Genomic DNA, 15,845 nt, shown 5'->3' on the forward strand with positions numbered 1-15,845 from the left:
CAGAATCAAGCTGTACAAAACCTAGCACATAGAAGGCACTCAAATATTTGTTAAATGGGTGAATAAAAATTTGCTTAGTGACTAACTGAATCAGCCAGGAATTGCTGTGCGTACCAAACATGAACTAGTGGTAAAATAAAAATGAGAACGCTGATTCGTGTATCCAAAGCCCCAAATGAATTTTTCTCCCAGATTCCAGCCTGATGATGCATAGTGAGAGTCAACTACCAGCTACAACTGGAAACTACTGCCAACAAGGCAGATAAAGAATGAGGGCAGGATAGGAGGAGGTGGAAAAAAGAAAAAGAAGGTAATAAAGTAGAATAAGTAAGGAATGGCAACATTATTGGATTGTAGGTCATCTTCCATAAGAATTTTAAGAGGGCAAGAAAACTAAGAAAGCAAAGAAATATTTATAGGGGCTTCCCTGGTGGCGCAGTGGTTGAGAATCCGCCTGCCAGTGCAGGGGATACGGGTTCAAGCCCCGGTCCGGACCAACTAAGCCTGTGCACCACAACTACTGAGCCTGTGCTCTAGAGCCCGTGAGCCACAACTACTGAAGCCCTCACTCCTAGAGCCTCTGCTCCACAACAAGAGAAGCCACCACAATGAGAAACCCGCACACTGCAACAAAGAGTAGCTCCCACTCCCGCAGCTAGAGAAAGCCCGTGCGCAGCAACGAAGACCCAACACGGCCAAAAATAAATAAATAAATAAAATAAATTTATATATATATAAAAAGAAACATCTATAGACCTTTAGTAACAAAACAACAAATGGGATAGGACGATTTTAAAGATGAGGAAAGCTAGCCAGCAATAGATCATGCAGTAGAGACTTTTTTCCTTAAATTTATTATGCAGTATTTCAGACATATAAAAAGGTTTAAAAAAAAAAGTATAACAAATACCTGTGTATACTCCACTCAGCTTAAGAAATAGAGCATTAACAGTTAAAGCCCTCTGTATACTTCCTCAGTTATAGCCCCCTTCAACTCTCAGAGGCAACAGTATCCTGAATTTGGAGTTAAACATTCTTACTCACTTCTTTATATTTTTACAGCAGTGCCATTTTTTTTAAAAGTAGTGGATAAATTTTGTGACAAAGGGAGGAATTTCATCTGTCCATCATAAGGGACTCTGAATGAAAGGGAAAGAAAAGGAACAGTTAGTAACAACTGATCAACTCAGGACAAAAAGATGAAGCTTTGGAAGATGGATAGGTGACAGCTGAAGGGGAAAAAAAGGAAAGTAAACAGTACTGAAAAAGTAGCACAGCAAAAAAGAAACACCAAAAAAGAACAAAAATCAGTGTGAATGGAGAGAAACAGCTGCCTCAGAAAATGTTGTACTATTGTACTTGCCTTTGAAACAAAACAGAGTGAGAGTGAGTTCAGTTCATTCACTCAACAAATCAGCACAAACTATTTACTAGACACTCTTCTAAGGTACTAGGGATATAGCAGAGAACAGAACAAAGTCTCTGCCTTCAAGGAACATTTATTGTAGTTGGGGAAAGAGGCAAACAAATGAATAACACATCAAATATTGCAGAAAAGATAAAGAACAGAGAAGGCAGAGTGCTGGTGTGAGCGGAAGGACATGCTTGCTATTTTATGTGAAGGTAGTTAGAGAAGGCCTCTCTGATAAAGTGACATTTAGGCAGAAACCTAAAGGAAGTGAGGAACGTAGAAGACTATCTCAGGAAGAGTTACAGCAAATACAAAGGCCCTGAGGTGGGAGTGTGCATAGCATTAAAGGAACCGAAAGAAGGCTAGATGTGGCTGGGGTCAGCAGCAAGAAGGGTAGACATGGACAAGATGGTCACAGAGGCACCACATGTGGAGCAATGCCAGAACTGAAGCTTTTATTCAAAGTGAGATGCAAAATCACTGGAGCGTTTCCAAGAGAAAAGTAACATGATCTGGTTTACATTTTAAGTAAGATAATCATATAATTTATCACTCAAACAGGGACACTGGTGAGTGAAGGAGGGTGCTATTGATAGTTATGTTAGGACAAAAGGCATTAAGAAGACTTTAATTTTTACAGGCTGCTGTGTGGAGCCAGCCTGAAGGGGTCCCTCCGGCCAAATCTGGAACAATTGACCAAAATATACAGTGATAGTAAAAGACTGCAATCTATTGAATAAAGTAAGAATCTATGAGGCTACACTGATAAAAATAAATAAGAAGGAAAAGCTCTTTTTTTAAAAAAGTGATTCAGTTATATATATATATATATATATACACACATATATATATAAATTTTTTTTCATATTCTTTTCCATTATGGTTTATCACAGGATATTGAATACAGTTCCCCCATCCTATATATAATAGTTTGCATCTGCTAACCCCAAACTCCCAATACTTCCCTCCCCCACCTCCCTCTCCCCCTTGGCAACCACAAGTCTGTTCTCTATGTCTGTGAGTCTATTTCGGTTTCATAGATATGTTCATTTATGTTGTATTTTAGATTCTACATATAAGTGATATCACTTATTTGTGATATTTGTCTTTCTCTTCTGACTTACTTTGCTCAGTATGATAATCTCTAGGTCCATCCATGTTGCTGCAAATGGCATTATTTCATTCTTTTTTTATTGCTGAGTAATATTCCATTGTATATGTATACGACATCTTCTTTATCCATTCCTTTGTTGATGGACATTTAGGTTGTTTCCAAGTCTTGGCTATTGTAAATAGTGCTGCTATGAAGATAGGGATGCACGTATTTGGAAAAGCTCTTTCATATAGTAGAAAGCCAACTAACCAATTTAGAAGGAAGGATATAATTAGAAAATCATCTATTAGCAACCACCATAATGATAACTGATTAGGGCAAGAATCATCAATAAACACTAAAACTGATAGATAAAAGTTTGAAAAGTAATAGGATATTTACATAGTCTTGAAGTATCTCCCCACAAGATACTTATCAATTACAAAAGACAAATTTACAAGGGAGAAAACTGGCATATGCCACTTTCACTAAATGGCCAAAGTTAACATTGCCAGTAATGGAACCAATCAATAGCATGTGCATCCTAATATGATACACAGAGAAGAATTCAGCATCACTTCTTAGGTATTACTACCCAAAGTACATTAACTGAATTTAATCATGAGAAAACAACAAACCCAATGTGAGGGATATTCTACAAAATAACTGCCCTGTATTCATCGAACTGTCAATGCCATGAAAATACAAAGGAAGACTCAGGAACTATTCTAGATTAAAGGACAAGAAAGATATGTCAGATGACTGACATGAGATGACTAGCGAAATATGGATAATTTCCATAGCTCGATAATGGTATTGTGTCAGTGTCGAGTTCCTGATTTTGATCATCGTACTGTGGTTGCATTAAGACAATTTCTTGTTTCAAAAAAAGGCACATTGAAGTATTTAGGTGTTAAGGGGCATCATATCTGCAACTTACTCTTTAATAGTTCATTAAAAGAATAATTCTAGGTGTCTGAAAAGAGATAGGCAGAAAGCTAAAGCAAACTTAGTAAAAGTTAACATTTAAGGAATCCGGATGAAGGGTATGCAGAAATTCTTCAGATTATTTTTGCAAATCTTCCACAAGTCTGAAATTATTTTTTATTTAAATGAACAAAGGTTTCAGTGTAGACACACAAAGGTTTCAGTGTAGACAATAGACTGGGTGGGGGGTGGTGCGTGCAGAGTTAAAAGCAGGGTTGGACCATTTAAAAGGCTATTGTAGATTAAGGACAGAGGTCATGGAAGATAGCAGAGTAGGAAGCTCTAGGAATTGGTCCTTTCACCAAAAGAACTATTGAGCTGACAAGAAATGCTTAGAGTAATTACTTTGAAACTCTGGAATCCAGTCCAACACTTTCAGCATCCAAGGGAGTGCCTGATGAAGAAAGAGGCTGGTAAATTTTATTTAATTTCAGCATTTGGCATAGCACCTATCATCCTCCAGCTCCCAGTCCCATGGGAGGCAGCAGTGGGAACAACAGCCCAAGATCCTGTTGCAGCTTGCTGGTGCTAGGGTGGGCAATAGGGATCTTGTCCTCCAAAAATAAAGGTTATGTGTCTTTCTTTCTTTCCTTCTTTTTTTTTTTGGCCACACTACACAGCTTGCAGGATCTCAGTTCCCCAACCAGGAACTGAACCCAGGCTACAGCAGTGAAAGCCCAGAATCCTAACCACTAGGCCACCAGGGAACTCCCAAGGTTATGTGTCTTGATCACTGCTTTTGACTGCTGAGGAGCTGGCAAAGAGGCTCACCATTGTTTCAACCCCCATGGCTGAAGTGGCTTCCCTAACAAAGTGAGATGAAGAGATTCAAAAAAAGAGAACACTCTCTTTTTTCCTTGTCTTTTCTTATTGGATCCAGGCATTTAAGGAAATCTCTGTCAAGTCACTGATGGGGTGGAGATAACAGAAGCGACTTCAGTGACCATATACAGCAAGGAATATAGTCTTTGCAAAACTAGTTTGGAAGAGTCACTAAACTTAGAGACAACTGCAGCTTTCACCCAGTAATGACAGTAATCTCTAAGAAGGGAGTAGAATCTGATTTCCAGAGTTACCACATTACAATACTCAAAATGTCCAGTTCTCAACAAAAAATTACAAAGCATACAAGCACATGAAAAAATACTCAATGTTGCCAATTATTAGAGATATGAAAATCAAAACCACAATGAGGTATCACCTCACACCAGTAAAAATGGCTATCATCAAAAAGTCTACAAACAATAAATGCTGGAGAGGGTGTGGAGAAAAAGGAACCCTCCTACACTGTTGGTGAGAATGTAAATGGTGCAGCCACTGTGGAAAAAATTATGGAGCTTCCTCAAAAAACTTAAAATAGAGCTACCATAAGATCCAGCAATCCTGCTCCTGGGCATATATCCAGAAAAGACAAAAACTATTATTCGAAAAGATACATGCAGCACTATTTATAATAGTCAAGACATGGAAAGGACCCAAGTACTCACCAACAAATGATTGGTTTAAGAAGATGTGATATATGTAGATACACACACACACACACACACACACACACACACACACAATGGAATACTACTCAGTCATAAAAAAGAATTAAATATTGCCATTTGCAGCTACATGGATGGACCTGGAGAAAATTATACTAAGTGAAGTAAATCAGAGAAAGACAAATATTATATGATATCACTTATACACGGAATCTAAAAAAATAATACAAATGAATCTATAGGAGAAACAGACTCACAGACATAGAAAACAAACTCACAGTTAGCAAAAGGTAAAGGGAGTAAGGAGGGATAAATTAGGAGTATGCAATTAACAGATACAAACTACTATAAATAAAATAGATAAGCAACAAGGATTTACTGCGTAACACAGGGACTTAACTATACTTCAATTAAGAAAAATTACGAAGCATACAAAGACAAAGGAAAATACAGCCTATTCACAGCAAAAAAGAAATTGACTGAAACCATCGTCTAGCAAGCCCAGATACTAGACTTACTAGACAAAGGTTTAAGTTAACTGTCTTTAATATGTTCAAAGAGCTGAAGGAAACCATGGACAAATAACTAAAGGAAACCAGGAGAACAATGTATGAATAAGTACAAAATAGCAACAGAAAGACAGGAAGTATAAAAAGGAACCAAACAGAAATTCTGTACAAAAAAGTACAATAGCTGGAATTAAAAATTCACTAGAGGGGTTCAATATCAGATTCAACCAGGCAAAAGAAAGAGTTAGTGAACTTGAAGACAGGAAAATTGAAATTACTCAGACTGAATTATAGAGTATTGAGCAGAGTTCCCTGTGCTATACCATAGGTCCTTATTAGTTATCTATTTTATATATAGTAGTGTATATATATCACATTTTGTTTATCCATTCATCTGTCCATGGAGCCTTGGGTAACTTCTGATATTTGGCTATTGCGAATAGTGCTGTCATGAACATGGGTGTATAAATATCTCTTTGAGACTCTGTTTTTTTTTTTGTTTTTTTTTTTTTTTGCGGTATGTGGGCCTCTCACTGTTGTGGCCTCTCCCGTTGCGGAGCACAGGCTCTGGATGCACAGGCTCAGCAGCCATGGCCCACAGGCCCAGCCGCTCCGCGGCATGTGGGATCTTCCCGGACTGGGACATGAACCCGCGTCCCCTGCATCGGCAGGCGGACTCTCAACCACTGCGCCACCAGGGAAGCCCGAGACTCTGTTTTAAAAAAAAAAAAAGAAAGAAAGAAATTACTCAGGCTGAGGAGCACAAAGAAAAATGAAGGGACTTCCCTGGTGGCCCAGTGGGTAAGACTCCACGCTCCCAATGCAGGGGACCCAGGTTTGATCCCTGGTTGGGGAACTAGATCCCGCATGCACGCTGCAACTAAGAGTTCGCATGCCACAACTAAGAAGTCCGCATGCTGCAACTAAGAAGCCCACGTGCAGCAACTAAGAGTCTGCATGCTGCAGCTAAGAAGTCTGCATGTTGCAACTAAAAGATCCCACATGACACAACTAAGACCCAGTGCAGCCAAAATAAATAAATACATAAATATTTTTAAAATAATTAAAATTAAATAAAATTAAATAAATTTTTAAAAAAAGAATGAAGAGGGCCTTCCCTGGCAGTCCAGTGGTTAAGACTCCATGCTCCCACTGCAGCGGGTGCAGGTTCAATCCCTGGTTGGGGAACTAGGATCTTGTATGCCATGTGGCATGACCAAAAAAAAACAAAGAAAAAGAAAAATGAACAGAGTGTAAAGGGCCTATGGTACACCATCATATGTATGAACACACATATTCTGGGAGTCCCAGGAAGAAAAGAGGAAAAAAAAAAATTTTAAGAAAAAAATCATCAAAAACAGTCCAAATAGATGAAAGACATGAATCTACACATCCAAGAAGCTCAACAAACTTCAACAGGATAAATCTAAAGAATTCCACACCGAGTGCATTATATTCAAACTGGTGAAAAACAAAGAGAATATTCAAAGCAACAGAAAGGAAGTAACTCATCATATATGAGGGACCCTCAATGAGATTAACAGCCAATATCTCATCAGAAACCATAGAGGCCAGAAGGCCGGGGATGATACATTTAAAGTGCTGAAGGTAAAAACTATCAACCGAAAATTCTAAAATAGGACTTACCTGGTGGTGCAGTGGTTAAGAATCCACTTGCCAATCCACCTGTGCAGGGGACACAGGTTTGAGCCCTGGTCTGGGAAGATCCCACATGCTGCAGACCAACTAAGCCCGTGCACCACAGCTGCTGAGCCTGCATGCTACAACCTGCGAGCCACAACTACTGAGCCCACATGCCACAACTACTGAAGCCCATGTGTCTGAAGCCCATGCACCTGAAGCCCATGCGCCTAAAGCCCATGCACCTAGAGCCCGTGCTCCGCAACAAGAGAAGCCAGCCCACAATGAGAAGCCCGTGCACTGCAAAGAAGAGTAGCCCCTGCTCGCTGCAACTAGAGAAAGCCCGCACACAGCAACAAAGACCCAATGCAGCAATAAAGACCCAAAAAATAAATAGCCATACGTGGGAAATGTTTTTAAAAAAAAAGAACTCTAAAATAAAAGAGAAATCAAGACATTCCTCAACAAAAGCTAAGGGAATTCATCACCAGTTCACCTGCCCTATAAGAAATACTAAAGGGAAATGAAAGGGAAAGGCTAAAATGAAAGAATACTAAGTGGTAACTCAAAGTCATACAAAAAAATAAGGATCATTATATCATCAAAAGTATACAAACAATAAATGTCAGAGAGGGTGTGGAGTAAAGGGAACCCTCCTACACTGTTGGTGGGAATGTAAATTGGTACAATCACTATGGAGAATACTATGGAGGTTCCTGAACAAACTAAAAATAGAACTACCATATGATCCAGCAATCCCACTCCTGGGCATATATCCAGAGGAAACCATAATTCAAAAAGACACATGCACCCCAATGTTCACTGCAGCACTATTTACAATAGCCAGGACATGGAAGCAACAGAGGAATAGTTAAAGATGATGTGGTACATATACACAATGGAATATTACTCAGCCATAATAAAGAATTAAATAATGCCATCTGCAGCAACATGAATGGACCTAGAGATTACCATACTAAGCAAAGTAAGTCAGACAGAGAAAGACAAATATCATATGATATCTAGAAAGATGACACAAATGAACTTATTTACAAAACAGAAACAGACTCCCAGACTTCAAAAACAAACTTATGGTGACCAAAGGGGAAAGGTGGGGGGAGGGATAAATTAGGAGTTTCAGATTAACATATATACACTACTATATATAAAACAGATAATCAGCAAGGACCTACTGTATAGCACAGAGAACTCTATTCGATATTCTGTAATAACCTATATGGGAAAAGAATCTGAAAAAGAATGGATATATGTATATGTATAACTGAACTACTTTGCTGTACACCTGAAACACAACACTGTAAGTCAACCATACCCCAATATAAAATAAAATTTAATGATTTCATATTTTAAAAAAGATCATTACAAAGTTTATATAAATAAATACACAAGATAGTACACCGTATTTTTGGTATGTAACTCCTCTATTTGTTTCTTATATGATTTAAAAGACAAATGCATAAAATAATAATTATAAATCTACAGTAACAGGTACATGATGCATAAAGATGTAGTTTGTGACAATAACAACATAAAGAGGGGAAATGGAATTAATGTATGCTCTTTTTTATTAATTGAGATATAACTGATATACAACATTATATTAGTTTCAGGTATACAACATAATGATTTGATATTCATATATACTGCAAAATGATCACCACAATAAATGTAGTTTAATGTATGCTCATGAAGCTAAGTTGGCATCATTTCAAATTAGATTGCTATAAACTCAAGATATTAACTGTAATTCCCAAGGTAATCACTAAGAAAGTAACTTTAAAAATATACAAAAAAGAAAATGAAGAGGGAAACAAAATGGTACAACAGAAAAAAATCGAATACAAAAGAAGGCCATATTGGAGGAATTGAGAAACAAAAAAAGATATGACATATAGAAAACTATCAATGGCAGAAATAAGTCCTTCATTATCACTAATCACTTTAAGTACAAATGGGTTAACTGACCAATTAAAGACACAGATTGGCAGAAAAGATGTAAGGAAAAAAAGGCCAACCACATGCTGCTTACAAAGACTCACTTTAGATACAGCACACAATAGGGTGAAAATGAAAATAAAATGAAAATATTCCATGCAAATAGTAAACAAAAGAGAGCTGGAGTGACTATACAAGTATCAGACAAAATAGAACTTAAGTCATAAATTGTTACAAGAGACACAAAGAAAAAAAAGAGAGACACACACAAAAGACATTTTATATTGATTTAAAAGGCCAATTTATCAAGCAGACAGAATAACTATAAACATGTACACACCCAAACAACAGAGCCCCCCAAAATAAGAATCTAAAACACTGATAGAATTGAAGAGATAAATAGACATTTCTATCATTGAGGACTTCAATACCCTACTTTAAATAATGAGTGGGACATCTGGACAGAATATCAATAAGGTAACAAAGGATTTGAACAACACTATAAACCAATCAGGCCTAACAGACATATACAGAACAACACTCCACCCAACAATAGCAGAATATATTATCTTCTCAAGGACACATAAAACATTCTCCAGGAGAGACCACGTTAGGCCATAAACCAATTTTCAGTAAGTTTAAAAAGAGCAAAATCATACAAACTATCTTCTCTGAACACAATGGAAGAAAGCTAGAAATCAGTAAAATAAGGAAAGCTGGAAATTTTGCAAATACATGGAAATTAGCTCAGTTTTTTTTTTTTTAAGCTCACTCTTAAACAACTAATGGATGAAAGAAGAAATCACTAGGGAAATTTAAAAATACTTTGAGACAAATGAAAATGAAATCACAACATACTAAAACTTATGGGACACAGTGAAAGCAGTACTTAAGGGGAATTTTATAGCTGTAAATACCCACATAAAAAAGGAAGAAAGACCTCAAATCAAATAAACTAACTTTACATCTTAAGGGACTAGAAAAAGAGCAAACTAAATCCAAAACTAGCAGAAAGAAGGAAATAACAAAGATGAGCAGGAAAAAATAGAGAATTTAAAAGATAGTAGAGGGGACTTCCCTGGTGGTCCAGTGGTTGAGAATCCACCTTCCAATGCAGGGAACACGGGTTTGATCCCTGGTTGGGGCACTAAGATCCCACATGCTGCGGGGCAACTAAGCCCATGTGTCACAACTACTGAGCCTGCACACTCTAGAGCCTGCACACCACAACCAGAGAGCCCACGCGCTGCAACTACTGAGCCTGTGTGCTCTGGAACCCACACACCACGACGAAAGATGCCGCATGCCTCAACGAGGATCCCATGTGCCACAACTAAGACCTAACACAGCCAAATAAGTAAATAAATATTGTTTTTTAAGTAGCAGAGGATCAAAACCAAAAGTCAGTTCCTTAAAAAGATAAAATTGAAAAACTTTTAGCAACAAAAAGAATAGATAAATTGGACTTCATCAAAATTAAACTTTTGTGAATCAAACAAAGGACATTATCAAGAATGTGAAAAGACAACCTGCAGAATGGGAGAAAGTATCTACAAACCATATATCTGATAATGATCTAGTAACCAGAATATATAAAAAACCCTTACAGCTCAACAACAAAAGGACAACAACCCAATTTAAAACCGGGCAAAGGACTTGAAGAGACACTTCTCCAAAGAAGATATACAAATGGCCAACAAGCAGATGAAAAGATGTCAACATCATGGTCATCAAGGAAATGTAGAACAAATAATAACAGATACTACTTCACACTCACTAGGATGACTTTAATAAAAAACAGAAAACGACAAATGTTGGTAAGGATGTAGAGAAGTATGAACCCTTGTACATTGCTGGTGAGAATGTAACATGGTTCAGCTGCTGTGCAAAACTGCTTGGCAGTTCTTGAAAAAGTTAAGCATACACTACACACCTTTTACAATGGCCATAATCCAGAACAGTGACACCACCACATCCTGAGAAGATGTGGAGTAACACAGGAACTCTCACTCATTGCTGGTAGGAATGCAAAATGGTACAGCCACTTTGGAGGACAGTTTGGCAGTTTTCTACAAAACTAAACATACTTATACCATATGATCCAGCAATGCCATTTCTTGGTATTTACCCAAAGAAGATGAAAAGTATCTGCACACAAAAATCTGCGCAGAGATGTTTATAACAGTTTTATTTAATAATGCCAAAACTTGGAAGCAACCAAGATGTCCTTCAGGGTTTCCCTGGTGGTACAGTGGTTAAGAATCCACCTGCCAATGCAGGGGACATGGCTTCAAGCCCTGGTCTGGGAAGATGCCACATGCCACGGAGCAACTAAGCCCGTGCGCCACAACTACTGAAGCCCATGCTCCTAGAGCCCATGCTGCGCAACAAGAGAAGCCACTGCAATGAGAAGCCTGCACACTGCAACGAAGAGTAGCCCCCCACTCGCCGCAACTAGACGAATCCCGCACACAGCAACAAAGACCTGATGCAGCCAAAAATAAAGAAAGAAATTTATTAAAAGAAAAAAAGATGTCCTTCAGTGGTGAATGGATAAACTCTGATACATACAGACAATGATATATTATTCAGTGCTAAAAAAAAAAAAAAAATGAGCTATCAAGCCATGAAAAAGACATGAAGGAACGTCAAATGCATATTACTAAGTGAAAGAAGCAGATATGAAAAGGGCTACATACTGTATGATTTCAGTTATATGACATTCCAGACAGGCAAAACTATGGAGACAATGAAAAGATCAATGGTAGCAAGGGGTTGGGGTAGTCGTGGGTGAATGAATCAGCAGAGCACAGAGGATTTTTAGGGCAGTGAAAATACTTTGGATGATACTGCATTGATGGATACATGTCATCATATATTTGTCCAAACTTACAGAACATTCAATACCAAGAGTGAACCCTAAGATAAACTATGGATTTTGGGTGATTATGCTGTGCCAATGTAGGTACAGAGTGTGTACCACTCTGGTGGAAGATGTTGATAATAGGGGAGGCTATGCATGTGTAGAGGCTGGGGGTATATAGGAAATTTCTATACCTTCCTTTCAATATTGCTATGATCCTAAAACTGTTCTTTAAAAACAAACAAACAAACAAAACCTCTTTAAGTTACATAAAATTTAAAAAGTTAAGTGTAGCATTATCATATGGCTCAAAAATTCCAATCCTAGGTATATACCCAAAAGAAATGAAAACATACGTCTAGTACAGCATGGTGAATATAGTTAACAATATTGGGCTTCCCTGGTGGCACAGTGGTTGAGAGTCCGCCTGCCGATGCAGGGGACACGGGTTCGTGCCCCAGTCCGGGAGGATCCCACATGCCGCGGAGCGGCTGGGCCCATGAGCCATGGCCGCTGAGCCTGCGAATCCGGAGCCTGTGCTCCGCAGCGGGAGAGGCCACAGCAGTGAGAGGCCCGCATACCGCAAAAACAAACAAACAAACAAAAACAATATTGTATTGCATATTTTAAAGCTGCTAAGAGACTAAACCTTAAAAGTTCACATCGTAAGAAAAAAAAATTTTATAACTATGTATGGTAATGAATGTTAACTAGACTTATTGTGGTGATCATTTCACAACATATACAAACGTGGAATCATTATGTTGCACACCTGAAACTAATACAATGCTATGCGTCAATTATACTTAGATTAAAAAATGTCTACACAGAAACTTGAACACAAATGTTTATAAACATTTTCTTTATAAACATAGTGCTATGTTGGCATTATTTGTAATAGTCGTCCATCAGTGGATGAATGGTTAAACAAATTGTGATATATACATACGATGGCATATTATTCAGCCACAAAAAGGAAAAAATTACTGAAGTATTGATACATGCTACAACACGGATGAACCCCGGAAACATTAGGCTCAGTGAAAGAAGCCAGACACAAAAAGTCACACATTATATGATTCCATTTATGTGAAATCCAGAATAGGTAAACGCATAGAGACAGAACGCATGTTACTGGGCACCAAGGAGAGGAGGGAGGGAGAAATGGGGAGCAATTGTTTAACAGGTATAGGGCTTTCTTCTGGGGTGATGAAAATGTTTTGGAACTAGACAGAGGTGGTGGTTGTGCAACACTGTGAACATACTAAATGCCACTGAATTGTTCACTTTAAAATGGTTAACTGTATGTAATATGAATTCCACCTCAACCTTAAAAAAATGAAAGAAAAACGTTTTAAGAAAATTTTAATGTTTACTCTTTTAATAATAGCTTTATTGAGATACAATTCATATACCATACAATTCACCCATTTATAGTGTACAATTTAATTGTCTTTACTGTAGTCAGAGTTATGCAATCTTTAGATTTAAAACATTTTTATCAGCGCCCCCCCCCCAAAAAAACCCCGGTACCTATTAGCAGTCACTCCCCATTCCCTCCTCTCCTACAGTCAACCACTAATCTACTTTCTGTCTCTGTAGATTTGCCTATTTTGTACACTTCTAAGAAACAGAATCATATGTAGTCTTTCGTGACTGGCTTCTTTCACTCAGCATATTTTCATGGAATTTGCTTTATTTTAAATATAAAGTTTGTGCCATGTATTAAAACATAAGGATAAAAGTAAGGAGACTATTAAAGGAACACTTATGAAAAGAATACAATCACTGAATGCAATGGCAGATCAAGAATCAAAAACAGGAATCCAGCTAAGATGAATTTTTATAAAATATAAACCAATAGATGTGAAGCAAAACCATTATAAGATGCAGTAGAAGCAAATCAAGGTAAAACAAATACGTTAGGGAAAATATTTTACAAAACAAATTGCTGTCAAAAAGAGAAAATTTTCCCTAAAAAAGGTTTAGGAAAAGTAATCACAGGTTTAGTTAAAAAAAGAAACAGGGAGAGCAAAGAATCATTGTCTTTGAGTATAAAAACTCCTCCAATCAGTGTTTCTCAAAATGTGGTCCCTGGACTATGTGCATCAAAATCATCTAAGAACTTGTTTTTAAAATATCAGGGATTCCCTTGTGGCGCAGTGGCTGGGAATCCACCTGCCAATGCAAGGGACGTGGGTTTGAGCCCTGGTCCAGGAAGATCCTACTTGCCGCGGAACAACTAAACCCGTGCGCCACAACTACTGAGCCTGCATTCTAGAGCCCTCAAGCCACAACTACTGAGCCCACGAACCACAACTCCTGAAGTCCATGCACCTACAGCCCACGCTCCACAACAAGTGAAGCCACCTCAATGAGAAGCCTGCACACCGCAACGAAGAGTAGCCCCCGCTCACCACAACTAGAGAAAAGCCCACGTGCAGCAACGAAGAGCCAATGCAGCCAAAAATAAAATAATTTATTTTAAAAAGAAATTAGATTTCTGGTCTGTGCCCCACACAATCACCAAAGATGGGAAACTGTAAACTATTTTTTATAAGTTTCCAGATGACTCTCATAAACACTAAAGTTTGAGAACTAACTTAATATCTAATTAACACAAATTAATGCAAATAATTAAATGTGTGTAAGAGACAAGAGAATCATGACAGCAGTAAAGTGCATGAAAAAGAGCAAGGTGAAAGAGAGCAAAGAAAAAAATTTTTGCACATTGCACTGTTGAGAAAACGTAAAGTGATGTTTGAAAACTCTTGTCGATTTGATCTTGAAAAAAAATTCCAAATGTGTAAATATGCAAGCCATTCTACTAATACTTGTGAGGACCACGCAGGATATGAATAGGAAGGCACTCATAAATGTAAAGTTGCATGGCAGAGAGAGCACATACCCATTTGATACCCAAATGTTTGTTGATGTCAGACTATTTTTATAACAAGTACTGTTACATTTAATTATCTCCATTCTTAACTCTGATAACCTAGACAAAACTAAACTTTTTGCAGCAGTAATCTTTACAGGAACAACAGCATAAATTGTCAACTATTATGTCACATACTGACGTGCAAGTTCAGGGTCAAGACATTTACTTTCAGACCAAGTTAATCTCTGTTTTTATGGTAAGATTTATGTAAACAAGGACAGACAAAATTAGAGTTAAATTTCTCAAGGCTAAGAGCACTAGATGCTAAGAGCATGATAGAACTCAAATTTCCCTGAAAATCACTAAAATATGCATTCAAGGATAGTCTTTATTATTTTAACTGTAAGCAAAGATTCCTGAAGATGAAGTATTAAGTTCTAATTCATAATTTTACTTCAGTGAGGAAATTCCACTTTGGCTTAGCAGAGTTAAAGAAAGGAAGTTCACTTTTATAACTCTCAAAGGAGCTCACTAACACAATGCAAAATTTGTCCATTTTCCCCATAAAAGGCATCCTCCCACTATAAACTCATAAACCAAATTAAAGTGCTAAATTCTAAAGTCTCTTTGACTCATTTAGATTAAGCCTTACAATGTATCTGGAAACCCAATTATATTCCATCAAACATTAAGAAGCAGATGTTTCAACATTTCCAGATATGGCTCTTACACATCTTGTAAATGAAACAAACTATACTGGGGGAATGAAGTAGGTAACACATGCAAATATATTACATGGGAGGTTATGTTGCTTTCAAAGGAGATTTTTATTCCTTATCAACATTTGGCTTGATACATGAAGGTCTAGAAGCATCTAAGAGCTCTTTTTGACACTTTTTCATTTCACAGCTTATGTTTCAAAAGTCAGAAACCCTAGAATTGAGTAAAGCCTGAAAGCAGGTTAAGATACAGATGTGTGGACTTCTTCATTAAAGGTTTCACATTTCCTCCCAATAA

General features: G+C 37.6%; 1 protein-coding gene across 3 annotated transcripts in view; it reads right to left on the minus strand.

Moving 5' to 3' along the window:
- Positions 1–15,845, minus strand: part of TFCP2 (transcription factor CP2) — a 50,161-nt gene that overhangs the window by 33,702 nt on the left and 614 nt on the right. The gene's annotated exons all lie outside the window — the stretch shown is intronic.

Source organism: Leucopleurus acutus (genome assembly GCF_964270905.1).
Source record: "Leucopleurus acutus genome assembly, chromosome: 11".
Taxonomy (NCBI): Eukaryota; Metazoa; Chordata; class Mammalia; order Artiodactyla; family Delphinidae; genus Leucopleurus; species Leucopleurus acutus.